The following is a 14539-nucleotide window of genomic DNA, read 5'->3' as shown; positions in this document are numbered from 1 at the left end:
TTAAAACGGCCTTCATTATTTATTTTAATTCTTCTGAGTTATTTTAAGTGTATAAAATATTCAAAAATTAAATAAAAGTAAATATATATTTAAAAATAATAAGTAATATCTTCTTGAATTTTTTAAATTACAAAAAGTAGGAATGTAATTTTCTTCTAAAAAAAATAAACAATAAGATCATGTCTACTGTGTGCATGGGATCAATTACATAAATCATATGATGTTATTGAACTTGGATGTTAAAGGTCAAATTTTTATATCTTTTGAGTGATACTCATAATAATTTTTTTATAGATAAAATAGAATTGTCTCCCATGGATACGTGAAGTCTAGACCAAAAGAAAGATATATTATTCTTATGAAAATAAATAAAAAGAAAAGAAAAAAATCATATAAAAGAAATAAAATTGACATCCTGATTGATATTAAATTATTTTTATCGTCTCAATATCATATTCATTATCATTTATGAGTGTGAATAGTGTCTTCAATTTTTAAAAGAATATATAACATAAGAAATTATTTTTTCCTAAATGGAGGCAATTTTTTTAGATATAATTATAGTACGTAATTAGAATCTTTAACTTTTCGTAATATTCTTGAGGTATTTCACGAACTGCTCTGATGATTATAATATTAAGGTTCAGTATGAGATTAAACACACTTAAAATTTCTCAATTTTCACTTCTCTTGAATGATTAAACACACAAAAATAACACTTAATTTAAATTCTGGATATAGATCAAACGCCTCAAATTAAACCTGATTCGTTCTCTCCCTTCTTTTCCATCCCTACACGACTTCTGGCAACTTGAAAAGAATTCATTGGATGAAACACTGAGTTTGTTAGAAAGTTTGACTGATTACATTCTGAAAATTATATGCCCCAAACTAGTCAAGGGACATATATAAATGGGCACCGTTCCAATTTGAAATTATTGGTATTTTGTTCCATAAAAATCTTGACCTGCCACACTCATGTAGTTTTCCACGTGCACCTTACCTAATCCAAATAAAGAATCGCACTTATCCCTTGTCAAAGTGACTTTGCAGCTAGCAGTGTTCTTACTTTCTGTTTTCGAATTACATAGTGCTATTATACAACAATAAAATTGTGAACAAAAGAAAAAGAGAATTATCTGACGTAGCTCTTACAACAAGCAAATGAGTAATAATTACATAATATAAGTTTTTTAGTTGGATTCAGAATTGTAAAAAATCTTAATCACTTATTAAAAAATTAGTGAGATAATTCTTTGCGAGAAGATTCCATTGCTGTAACGAATAATGCATCGTGCCTAACCTCAAACTATTGCAATGTAACTTTATTCTTTTATCCAAATGGGGCACGAATTTTCGTTTAGATAATAGATATAAAAAACTTCGTACCCCATTATCCAGAGATTCTTCGCTATGCGAAGGTATGTGAAAATAGTACATATACCAAGAGTATAAACTAGTGTGTATAATAAATTTGTAAACTTTTATAATAATTAAATATATAATTTTAATATTATTTAAGGTTTAAATAGTCTTTTGATTCATTGTAATTAGTTTTTCATTTTGGCTCTTCCGTGAAATTTTGGCTAACCCTGTTTAAACTTAGAAGGTATCGAACTCAGTATGCATTATGCAGTCAACCAAAAAAAAAAACTTATGCAATTCACAATATGCATTATGTAGTCGATCAACAAATAAATGCATGTGGTGCACAATATGCATTATGCAGATAAATACCAACACATAATACCTAAAAACACGATTTTTTTTTTTTGAAAACTAGGATGAAGAATTTCAAGAACTTAAGGGACTGTTTGGTTTGATTGTTTTTTGTTTTCATTTTCACTGAAAATAAAAAACGGTGATGAAAATGTGTTTAGTTGAATTTCTGAAAACATTTTTAGTGAAAATGAAAACTGGAAACAACTAGAAAATAAAAATAATAAATTCGTGTTTTCAGTTGAGAACAAAAAACTTATTTCGGGTAAAATGAAATTACGGTGAAAATGAAAATACAAGAAGAAAAAAAGTCAATATATAATAAATTTTGAGTATTTATATTTCTTGAAAACAGAAAATAAGAAGTCAAACTTTTTAGAATTCTAATATTTTGAAAATAAAAACAGTTTGAAAACAAAAAATAAGAACTGAAAATGAAAATACAAACCATATACACCCTAATTTTTCCTGAGTTTTTTCTTTCTTTTACATAGAGAGTGGACCAAATTCAAGAACCTCCCGCTAACCAAACAAATATGCACATCATGGATAAAAAGGAGACACCTCATTTATCACATAAATGGGTTAGCGAGATTTCACGCCAAGGATCAATTGAAAAGAAATGCAATTATAGAGAAAAAAATATTTAAATCTTGTAAAAGGCAGTCACATGCTCAAAATTTATGTATCAAAAATCAAGTCAGTGAGTGTCGAATAGGTCAAAATTAAGAATGAATTTAATTTGTTTGTGGGTGTTTGCTAATTAATGGGTTAAGATCTTTTTATTCAGCTAGTTGATTTGATCGTGAGAAGCTTTTATTTTATACTCTCTTGGTTTCAAAATTATAGAAATATATGTTTAAGATTAGTGCACCATCTATTAAGACATTATTAATTGATATTTTTTTTACCAAAATATTCTTATTTAATCATATTTTTGAAACTATCATTAACCATCAAAATTTGAATAGTGAAAAGTCTAAAAACTATATTAACTAACATTCTCATTGATGGGTGGTTAGCTAGTGGCTTGGGTATTGATGTTTAAATTGGTTAGTAATAATTTTTTTTTCCAATGCATTAGTACTTATAAAGAAGGGTATAGTTTAAAAAAAGTTATGAATTTTGTCTTGAATTTGTAAAACATCAATAGTTTTGGAACAAAATTAAAATGATAAAACATTTATAGTTTAAGAACCGAGGGAGGACTAACTAGGAAGATTGTGATGTATTCTTTTAAAACTCATATATAAACAAAAATAATTAATTACATATTAATTAAGAAAATTATGTTGACATTATTTAATTTTCTTAATCTCAAATAAAAAAAATTATTTTTAAAATATCATTTATTGGAACTTGTTATCATAAATAAAAATGAGTGATTGAAAATAAAATTAGAATTAAATGAAGATTGTTTTAAGAATGATAACATTAAATACGATAAAATTAGTTAGATTTGTTTATATTTAAATACAACATACAATATTGTTTTTTTTTTTACTTATATATGAGTATAAACAATTAGTATTTTTTGTGACATAATAGTTTATATCAATTTATGACATAATAATTGAAAAAATGAGAATATTTTAGTCTAAATTTATAACAACTAAGTATTTCTTAATTTGGGTGCCATAACTTTAAAGGTTATTTTGGAATCGAATGAATACAAAAAAGAATGACAAGGTAAGACATGTAGTCCCTTAACATTGTTCCAACAAATTAATTACGAGTTTGATAAGGGATGAAAATAATTCTCCCTTTATACCAAAAACGTTGATGTTTTAGTATTTTTTCTTTAAAATTATTGATATTTTACATATTTCAACCTCATTAATTTTTTTTTCCACATATATCCCTGTTTAATATGACTTGGATAATTATGATCTATTCAACAACTTCTCCCACCATAGACATTAAACGAGAATATTTTAGACTAAGCAGGAGTATGTAGTTTATGACTAATATTAAATATTTCTTAAACTGTGTTTATTAATCTTAGACGTCAATAATTTTGGTCAGAAAGGAGTAGTTACACCAAACATTTGAAAGTTGCAAGCTTATTTCTTTAGGTCCCTTCCAGTTTTCAGGTTCAACTTTTGTGGCAACCTATCTTTCAGTAAGATCCAATAGGCTTTTCCAAGAGCATGCCAAGTCTGGGCAAGAAATAAGAATGAAAAGAGGAATTTACTATCAGGAATGAATAAAAAAAAGGAATGCTACCATCATCACCGTTATGTTCATCTCTAAAGACTACAAAAAATATAGATCAACAAAATGAATTGAATCGGTCTTCCAAAGCTGTCAATCAGATATTTTTGTAAAATAGTTACAAATGAAAAATAATGAAGCTATCTCTTGATATTCTTGAAATGTAGCCCCAATATCTAATTCCAATTTGTCATGATAGCAATTTTCTGATCATCATGAATGGAGGCAGCTTCACCTCAAAAGAACTTGTGATAGAACTCATCCGAAGATTTCAGGTGAGTAATTAATTATCTGGTGTCATTATGTAGATGATACAGCTTCTATGGTGCTGCCTAGGGACCATGCAGCTTCAACAAAAGCATCGTGATATCTAACTTTCTTCACTAATGTAATAATCTGTTGCCATGGATCTAGACCTGCCAACAGATGAATCCAGTCAGTGCAGGAAGATAATACCATTACTCAAGATTTTGTAGATATTAGGAAAAGGGGTAATTTTGTCTATCAGTATAAGTAGGGGAATAAGTGTAATTTCACAATATAGGGGAGCATTTGTTATGAGATAAACACTTTTCCGTTTCCGCAAAATATGCAATTTCCGTTATTCTGTTTTTCCTTCATCTCTTTCTTGCTCATCTTCTCCATTTTTCTTGGTGAGTTTTTTGGTGAGTTTGTGTGTGTGATTCAAGTTTTCATTGCTTGATGTATGCTAGATTAATGTTCTAGATCCAATAGTAGAAACATGATTATCATGCACAGCTGTTGTGACACTAGTATAAAACCTACCAAATCCAACAAGCAATGTATATTGGTATACGAGATCCATGCATAAATATGGAAGGTTCCCTTCCTCAACACGTTGATAAGTGGATTTGGCATCTTCAAGTTTTGTTTTACAAGCTTGCAAGCTTCAAAATCCACAGGACAAACCTTCACAACTTGTAAGTTTGGATCGGCAAAACCAGCCTATATGAATAAATAACATGATTAGTATGGCAAAGTTGAATTAAATGAAGGCATTAGTATCAGTATTTGGTCCAAGGTTGAATAAAATAATAAATACCTCAGCTGCCCGGTCAAAGAAAAATGAGGCAACAAAAAGGTTTTTCTGTTCATCACCCCCACCACCATTCCATATCCCCCCAAAAGTGCACTTCGTATGTGTACATTTGACCCATTAACCTTGAGAGCCTTGAGAGCTATGCTTTTGCATTCATTCAAGCTTGCACCAGAAGGGGTGGATGAAGCCTTATATGACTTTCCTCCATAAATGTAAGAACCTGAAAATGTTTTAAAATAAAACTTATTATTGGCTTGAAAATAGAACCAAGCATGCAGAAAGCCAAAGTAATATTTACCATTATAGTCATCTAAGATGCAAGGGTTTCAAGAATCATCCGAAACCTTTAAAATCTTCGCACGAGCTGCTAGTAAACCGTAGCCCAAGTAACTGAAAGCAAAATGCTAAAACCTATTGACCATGAAGATGGAATTGTATTGCAGAATACCTATCTATACGGATAAAGACTACAGAATTGAACGCTCCCTGCTCCCAGAAACCATAACATCTCAGAATGGCATGTCAAGAGCAAGAAGAAAAACCTGTGAACATATAGAGGTAATATTTCCTTCCCCTTAGGAACATCCCTTGGCATATTGGTCCTCTCCAAGTGATACTTTTGGAGCCTTGGCAGCAACTGTCTATGAGATGGCATATGCCATCTGAACAGATCCACCTCCAAGATCAACTACCCCAACAGTCTCTGAAAAATCTTTTCCCAATTTTCCCAGTAGATAAGGAATAGTCACCTAAAATAAAACAAAAGGCAATGTAAGACTAACAAAATACTGTAGAGGAGAGAGTACACAACATGTTAATTTCCCATTATGCTTACAGTTTCCATTAAAAAAAATTAGCCCACTTTTGAATCATGCAAATGTTTTCTAGCAGTGTATAATTTTAGTTGCTAGGAAATGGTATCTGAACAGATCTTTTGTATATCAAGAACTTGAAATCACAGGTTAGAACTCAAGCTTTCCAGGGTCCCAAAGATTAGCATTCTTTAACTATTTTAGATTGTATTTCCAACCACATAACCCATTTAAAATTAGCTGATGAGGCATGTCTGTTATTAACGGTTTTTTTCACAATAAAATAGTACTACAATCACTATAATTAATACTCATTGTACGTCTAACTGCCATATCACTAATGGCCAAATAAGCAATTAAATCTAACTCTCCATAAAGTAAAGAGCAATGTCTTGTTACAACAACGAAGCATTATCCCACTAGATGGAAAATTTAATTCTTACAGACAACCTTAGAGTTAAACTTTCAGTGAGTTAAGCATTTATTCTAATTGGGAAATTTCCCCCACTTTTCATATTATCAAAGAGATTGAATTGCTCTTTAGAGACAATGCATTGTTGTAACTATCCATTCGGTATCACTAAAAGCTTGTCATTTGCCAATTCTCCTCTAGTCTTTGTTCAGAAGTTATAAATAATGAGTAATATGTTCATAAAGCATACCCATTGAAAAGCACCTTCTTGTGTTCCATCCAGCACTGTTACTGCATCAAGCTCAGATTTTAGAGTGCTTCTTTGCTTAAGCAAATCCCGAACCTTATATTCACAAATCCTAGAAACAAAACACAAGTTTAAAATGTCGAGTATGGCTACTATATGCTAAAAGTATTCAACATGAGACAAGATGCAGCAAGCAAAAAACGACACACACCCCAACTCCAACTGGTGTCTTTGGCCGAAACTCCCGAGGAACAACACTCTCTGCTTTGTCCAATAGGGAAATCAAAGATTCAGCGGTCTGTTGTGGATTCTGTGCATAAGCACTCTAACCAGGTTTAATATGCAACACCATAAAAATGTTCACACCACAAAGAACCATGATCAAAGTTTTAAAAAAAGAGGTCCATGACCATGTTTTTGGCCTCAACATCAAGGTTTTTGGAGTATCTACAACTGCAACCACGATTCTAGCAGCGTTTGTTTGCAATTTTCCGCAACATCAAGGAATGTGATGAAACTGTGACTGGTGACCGCAACCATCTTGATTTCTCTTCCTCCCCTCAACTAAACACAACATAAAAGATTATTAGTCTTTATTATAAATATCTAATTTTATATTTTATTTAGGCTTAATTACACTTTTTTTCGTCTTCCATAAACATTTTCTACAATTTTTGTCTCAATTTACAAAAACTACCACAATTAATGAAACAATTGTCACAAAATTATTAGAACTGTGGCAGTTTAAAAGAAAAATCACCACAAAATGTTTTAATTGTGGTGACTTTTGTGGGGGTAAAATTCACAATATTTTGTAAATTGAGGGGCAAAATTTGCAAGTGAAACTTTAGAATAAAAAATACGATTAAACCTTTTACTTAATATCCTTAAAACTAATAGCTGCATATCTTTGATCGAACATAGAATCTGAAACATTAGACAACTATTGTTTTTCTCCTCATACGTGGATAATAGTAATTTCAGTTTTATTTGCGATCAGCGGCCACAAATAATTACGAGACTTTTTAGCTTTATCCATTGTCTCAAAGACACCTTTCAGTTTTATACTCCGCAAGAAATAGTAAGTAAACAGACACACAATGTCACTGTTACTTTTATGAAGAAAATTTTGTTTACCTCCTACTATATATATATATATATACACACACACATATATATAAATTATGTGAAACATGCTTCGAATTTATATTAATCATAAAAGAATTGTTCTACTATAAGCTGAAGCTAGAGTACAAAACAACAGCCGAATAGAGGGGAATGAACAAGTTACAAAGATGATAAAAAAAATAGTAAATAGAAAAGGGTCTATGCAAAAACAGAAAAAGAGTTATTAGTGTACTAGCATTGATGCTTAACACCTGCACATGAACCATATCTACTATGCCTCTTCAGGCTTTCTTCTGCTTTACCACTCTTGGGGGAAAGACAATACGGAACAGCCATGCAGCCAGTATTGCTCCAAAGAAGGGGCAAATCCAGTATACATAGAATTGGTCCCATGTGTTGTGCCAGTTTTCAAAGTATGCCCAACCAAATGCCTGAAAATAATACCAATCATTGAGTTATTCATCATGCATATATGACTCACAACATTACATTAATATCTTATGTTACTGACCAAAAACAAAAAATGGTCAGAAAGATTCAGGATTATAAAAAACAACATGAAAGGATAGAATGGAAAGAACATGCATCTAATTAGTCATTTTCTTTTGTTTCAAAATTGTGAACTGCAAAAATAACTGAACCATTTGCGGTTGGTCCATGTTCTGTAGATGTCTAGTTTTTGGTGACTAGTGTTCAGTGCAGATACAACCAACTCCACCTCGTCTAGGCAAACGAAACAACGGTAATGTTTGTTTAAACACATTACAAATTTTTATAAAGCAGCCTACCATGAAATGTAATTTACAGAAGGGTGACAAAGGAATATAGCACACTTTGGCAGTTTAACTATTCCAGGTACATTTACAGGAAAGTGATCAGCCATGTTGATTACCCTCAATTAAATGATATTTAGGAGTTGTGAGCAATTAGATGTTTGCTGAACAAGTAATCATAACCAATCAAAATGAAGGTGAGTAAGAATTCTTGATCTCCCAGTATACCGGGCAAGGAAGAAAAAAAAAAGAAGGTTGACAGTTCATACTTGATAATGCTCTATCATCAACAGTATATATCAATTTATAACTATTTAGGAGTGAAATGGCCGGTAGATTTCAAATTCACAGCACCATATTCATATATATCAATAAAAGAGGATGTGAAGTGGATGAGAAATTGCTGTAAGTACCAAACTTTAATGGATGAAAAAGTACAGTCAAAACCAAACCTAAAATGGAGGAGTGCCCTTAGAGCCAGAGGTACTGGTGCATTAAGGTCAGACAAATATACAAGAAAATAAAATGAAAAATGGAACTAAAGTCACTAAACTTTGAACTAATCATCACATAGTAACTCCAAATAAGTTCGAAGTACTCAATTTTCCTCTCTTTTCATCCCTAAGAGATACCTGATCCTAGGATTATCTACACTTAACGTTAACTCATGTACAATTGTACATCCTGAATCTCCATACCTTAAACTGATAGGCAAGGGAAGGATGGTTATGGTAAAGTGATAAAGGAAGATATTTCCTATAAATTTAGAAGGTTTTATGTAAAATTGCTCAAAAGTGCTTTCACACACAGAGGACAGACATCAGACATTTATTTAACATGAATACTCTATGACACTCCTTCCATAGTTCTCACTTGTCAAATTTAATATGAAATTGAAATCAACCATGAAATTTCCCAAACATAAAGTTTTGTGGCATACTGGCACTTAATATTCACAAATGTATTATAATTTTGCATTGGAACAAGTGTATACACTGATAATTTTATTAGCAGAAACAAGATGCAGCTTGACATACAACGCAATTAGATGAAAACAAGAATACATCAGAGGAAGAATGAAAGAGGCGACATCTTAGGTTAAATGTAGTGATTTTAATGATGAATAAAGACTAAAGAGACATGAAGATAATGACAACAGCTACTTCACTTTATAAGTAGAAACACCACAGCTACAGCTGATCTTGGTTCTATCAATTTCAAATAACTTACGTTAGTATTCCACTTATTTTGTATGCATTAACATATAGATAAAAGGATGGCATTCCATTGTTCAAGATTCAAAACCAACTTTGGCAAAATATGAGAATTGTTAAGATGTTCAATAACAATTATCATGAAAAATACAGTACAAAATGTGAAAAATACTAAAAAGTATTGTCACACAGGAGAGCCAGGGAAAAAAATCATATCAGATGGGTATAAAATATCAGTAGAAAAATCCTTATTTGGAGCTAGTAACCAAAAGAAAAGGAACTACAAGCTATGCAATCTTCCAACATGACTGCACACACCATACCACATAATAGCAGTATACCACAACAAAAGGTAAAAGTTAAATTCCAGAAATCCCAATTTGCTGAAAAAGATTGACAACACAAAATTTCAAACTTGAGGTGCATATCAGAATCTACTATAAAAAGAATAAAAGAAAGAAGAGAAATCAGGCTTCCTTCAAAGTTTAGATGATATGGTGTGCTAAAACTGGTGCACACAACACATATAATTAAGACAAGGAAATCAATGATAATAAATGGCAAAGGCAAAAAAGTAATTGCTGACATTATATGATTTTAGGTGTCAAGAGAGGAAGAGAGATAAAAGAAATGAAACACTAATTTATATTAATTGAGATGCATTGCATGCGTTGATTTGTTCATAAAACCTGGAGCACTACTAACCTTTATTTATACTAATCATAATATTAACTAATTAGAGAAATAAATCATGATAAGATAGAGGAAATAGGGAAACTAATTCTAACACTCCCCCTCAAGCTTTTAGGCTTGCTAGTTGCTACAAAAAATTCTTTTAAATAAAAGAAATCAAAGCTATATAATTTGAGACTGAAATCAAAGAACACGACCAAAGACTAATGGAAGGAGGAGTGAGACATGGAAGCTGAAAAAATTGTCTTAACATGCTGATAAAAGGCACAGTAGAAGCTAAGATGGGAGAAAGAGGTGATCAAAATGAAGAACACTGATAGAAGAAGACCAACTTATAGGAAGGAAATAATAAAGTGGAAGGGAGTTAAAACGGCAGAAGATGTAAGAGGGTTGACACAGAATTGGAAACAATTTGAAGGAAAAACCATCAAATTAAAGTAGAAATCTGAATTTCTGGGTGCTTGGCAGTGGAGTAGTGACAGGATAGATCACAAAGGATGTACCACTCTGAAAGCATGTTGAATTATACGATTTTAGATATAGAGGAAATCAGAAAGATAAAACACAATTAAACACCAATAAATGTATTAATTGAGATGTATAGTAATGACTCACAAAGGCAGGATTCATTGCTGGTCCCGTGTAAGCAGAACCAGCAGTGATCAAAACCACAGTTGAGATTGCCATCAACAAAGTCTTCACGGCCTCACTACGAGGACCCCTGATCATGATAAGTAGAACAACAAAGGTGATTACAAACGTCAGCACCCCCTCTGCAATAGCTCCGGTATGCAAGCTAACCTTCAAAGAAGGCCCTCCAATCAAGTGCCTGTATTTTGGTGGCATAACCTCCATAACAGCCAGAACACCACCCACTGAACCCAGTGCCTGTGTAACACCACCACCACAAACACTCATCAATTCACCTCAATTCAAAAATATCTCCAAAAATGCTCAAATAAAATTGTTTTGGCACAGAAGGAGCCATAACATAACCAAGGTTTTAAAATTCAGTCTGCAAACATGATTTTGGCAGTAAAATCAAGGTTTTTAGGGTCATTCACGGCCACATCATCCATATTTATCCGCAACAAGTTTTTAAAACAGTCCATGCAATTTCAGTAGTAATGTCAAGGTTTTTGAGGTCTTTGGCAATGCGACCACAATTGTTACCGCATTCACCTCCTTTATCCACAATATCCTACAATAACAGAGAATATGACAAAACTGTGACTGTGACTGCAATTTAAAACCTTGGTCCACAATGTCTTGTCCACGATATATTTTTAAGGTCTCCAGCGAATGCGACCACAATCGTGGTCGCATTCACCACATTTGTTTGTAATTTCCTGCAATATCAAGGAATGCCACAAAACTGCAACCTGAGACAGCAATTTAAAACCTTGGTCCACAAAGTCTTGCCCCATATTTAAAATTGCAGTCACTGTTGTGGTAACAACAATCCTTGATGTTATAGGGTATTGTAAACAAATGCAGCTAATGCAGTCACAATCACTCCAAAAACCTTGACACTGCAACCAAAACTATAATCCTCAACCGTTTTTTAAAACCTTTTCTTGCAGTGTCATGGCTAGAAACCGCACAGCAACTGCAGTTTAAAACCTTTGACATAACTAACAAACTGCGGAAGCAAGAAAAAATACCAGACAAATGCGGCCAACGTGGTCGCAAATGACCACAGTCCACAAAAACCTTAAACAGCGACCGAAATTTCGGTCTCTACGATAGAGACGGCGACAGCGACTGCCATTTAAAACCTTCCAACATCACGAACAAACCTAACCTGAGCAGGGAACCGTAGAGCCATAGAGAAGAGGGTGTCGGAGCCGAGCCCGACAGCGTATGAGGAAGCATTGCCGGTGGGGTTGAAGCTGGCGCCACCCAAGGCATTGCCAACGAACGTGAAGATGGTAACGAGGATAAAGATGAGCGAAGTGATGATCACAGCAGAAGGGTAATCAAAACCGTTGTAAGACACGTGATGAAGATCAAGCGCTGTTGTTATGGCGTTGGTGACCAATCCCAACATGGAAGAGAAGAAGACCCACAGAAAAGTCAACACCAAATCTCCAATGGCAGCTTTTATAGCACTAGCCATCTTGTTTTTCTTCTCTCTTTTGTATCACAACACTGGAATTATCAGCAAAGTTTCTTCTTTTTCTTTTCTTGTTGGATCTCTTCCTTTTCTACTTCTTGAGAGAGAGAAAAAATAAAAACCAACAGAGTGAGTAAAAAGATTGTGTTTTGGATGGAGATAGAGTGAGCAATAAAAGTGCCACAATAGGCTAAGAAAGATTATGTTTATCAGTTTCATAAAACAACAAAAGTAAAAAAACAGAAGCAGTTGTACTTGTGTGAAATAGGTTAATTTTTTATTTATTTATTTACAAATAGATATTAATTTTCACATCACAAATTTTTTTTTCTTGATTTTAGTCGTATCAACTATAATAATTTTTGAATGATTGCTGAAAAAAAATAATTGGAATCCGTCAAATCAGGAGCCAGTCTAAAAAAATTAATTTTAGTCGTATCAACTATAATGAGTTCATTAACTCTAAAAAAATCGACTATTTCAAAAATAGTGAGATCAATAAAACCGGTCCATAATAAGTGAAAACCAATATAAAAAAGGGTGAAAAAAATTATTTTAAACAAATTTTCCTAAAAAATATTTCTTAAAACATTATTTTCTATTTTTAATTTTAATCTAAAATATTTTTAGAATAAAAACTTATTTAGATTTATTTTTAGTTTTTTAATAAATATTACAAATAGGTATGAAATGGTATTTTATTTTAGCTTTTAGTGATATAAAGTTGTGATATTTTATTTATTTAATTGTTATTTTTAATTATTTTATTAATATCGATTGGACTATGATTGAATCATCCAACCTTAAATTAGTGTCTCACGTAAATATTGCTTGAAGGTAAAACTTTTTATGTTTTTTTACAGCGTAAAATTTTTATGTTGAGAGTATATAGAAATTAAACTCTTTTTATATAATTAAAACTTATAATAACCAAATATTTTTAGTATGTAAATTTTAAATAATTAAACATTAGGAAAAATAAATATTTTAATATATATAATTATGGTTTTATTTATTTATAATACATAATCTAAATTGTGATATAAGATAGATGCTTTTTAGTTCGAGCACTAAGAAAACTATAACTGGTTCAGTTAATTTGAACACTAAGAAAGCTACAGCTTGTGGTGTTTTTAGGAACCATTTGGGGATTGTTTTGTATTGTTTTGTTGTTGACCTTGGATTATGCTCTATCAATTATGCAGAATTGTGGGTTATATACATTTGCATTGATTTGGCATGGAGTTGGGGATTCAAGAGGAGTTCACTATTGAATCTAACACTAAAGTAGCTATTAATTTAATTCGCAATTGGATTGTTGTAATTTTCATCTTTATTTTTTTTGGGGGAAAAATATAAATTATATTAAATTCAAAATGATACAACAATAAACGAGGTATACCCGACAACTAGAGAAAATCAAAAGTCACCCTAATACAAGAAGGCGTATATCAAGATGTTAAAACAAATACAGCAAGTGTGTTTGTCTATACATAAGAAATTTAATCTTCCTAATAACCTCTATTACAGAAAATTAATAATTTTCAAAAATCAGCTTGTTCCTAGACAGTCAGATGCTGTAGACTGTAATTGCTATAGTCAGACAATGAAATTTTCCTTGAATACCTGATGTGGATATGTCCCTAATTAAAGAGTTAGTAATATGCCGCAAAGAAGTAAAACACCTGCATAAATGAGTCAAATCACGAATGTGAGCCCAATCTTGAAAAGATTTATTCAATAGTATTACTGAGATTTTCAAGTCGGAGGGTCACTTAACGTGGTCTCATGTTCTGAAGGAAGCAAACCAAGTGGCAGATGCATGCCTTGACAAAGTTTGCTAAGTATTTTTTAGACAAATTGCTCAAATTAGGTCCCTTTTAGAAACTAATTCCCAAAAGGGGGCTGTTTTAAAACTTTTTCCAGGGGGGTCTGTTTCTGAAGGGGACTCACCCGTGGAGTTGGCGAGTTGGACACGTGGCGGCGCCTGGTGGACTCGCCAGTGGAGTTGGCGAGTTGCCAAGAGATTCTTCATTCAATTTCGAGCATTTTGACATATTATGGGCCTCAAACGGATATTCCTATCAAAAGTTATACCCGTTTGAAGTTAAAAAAAAAAATTTCGTATTAGCGAAATGCTTTTTTACGGAA

General features: G+C 32.1%; 1 pseudogene; it reads right to left on the bottom strand.

Annotated features, from left to right (window-relative positions):
• Positions 1-3889: 3889 nt before the first annotated feature.
• Positions 3890-12535, bottom strand: LOC114389961 (annotated as a pseudogene).
• Between the last annotated feature and the right edge of the window lie 2004 nt (positions 12536-14539).

The sequence above is a fragment of the Glycine soja genome, chromosome 16 (genome assembly GCF_004193775.1).
Source record: "Glycine soja cultivar W05 chromosome 16, ASM419377v2, whole genome shotgun sequence".
Lineage (NCBI taxonomy): Eukaryota > Viridiplantae > Streptophyta > Magnoliopsida > Fabales > Fabaceae > Glycine > Glycine soja.
The sequence above is the reverse complement of the archived record's forward strand: the minus strand, read 5'-3'. Positions and strand labels throughout refer to the sequence as shown.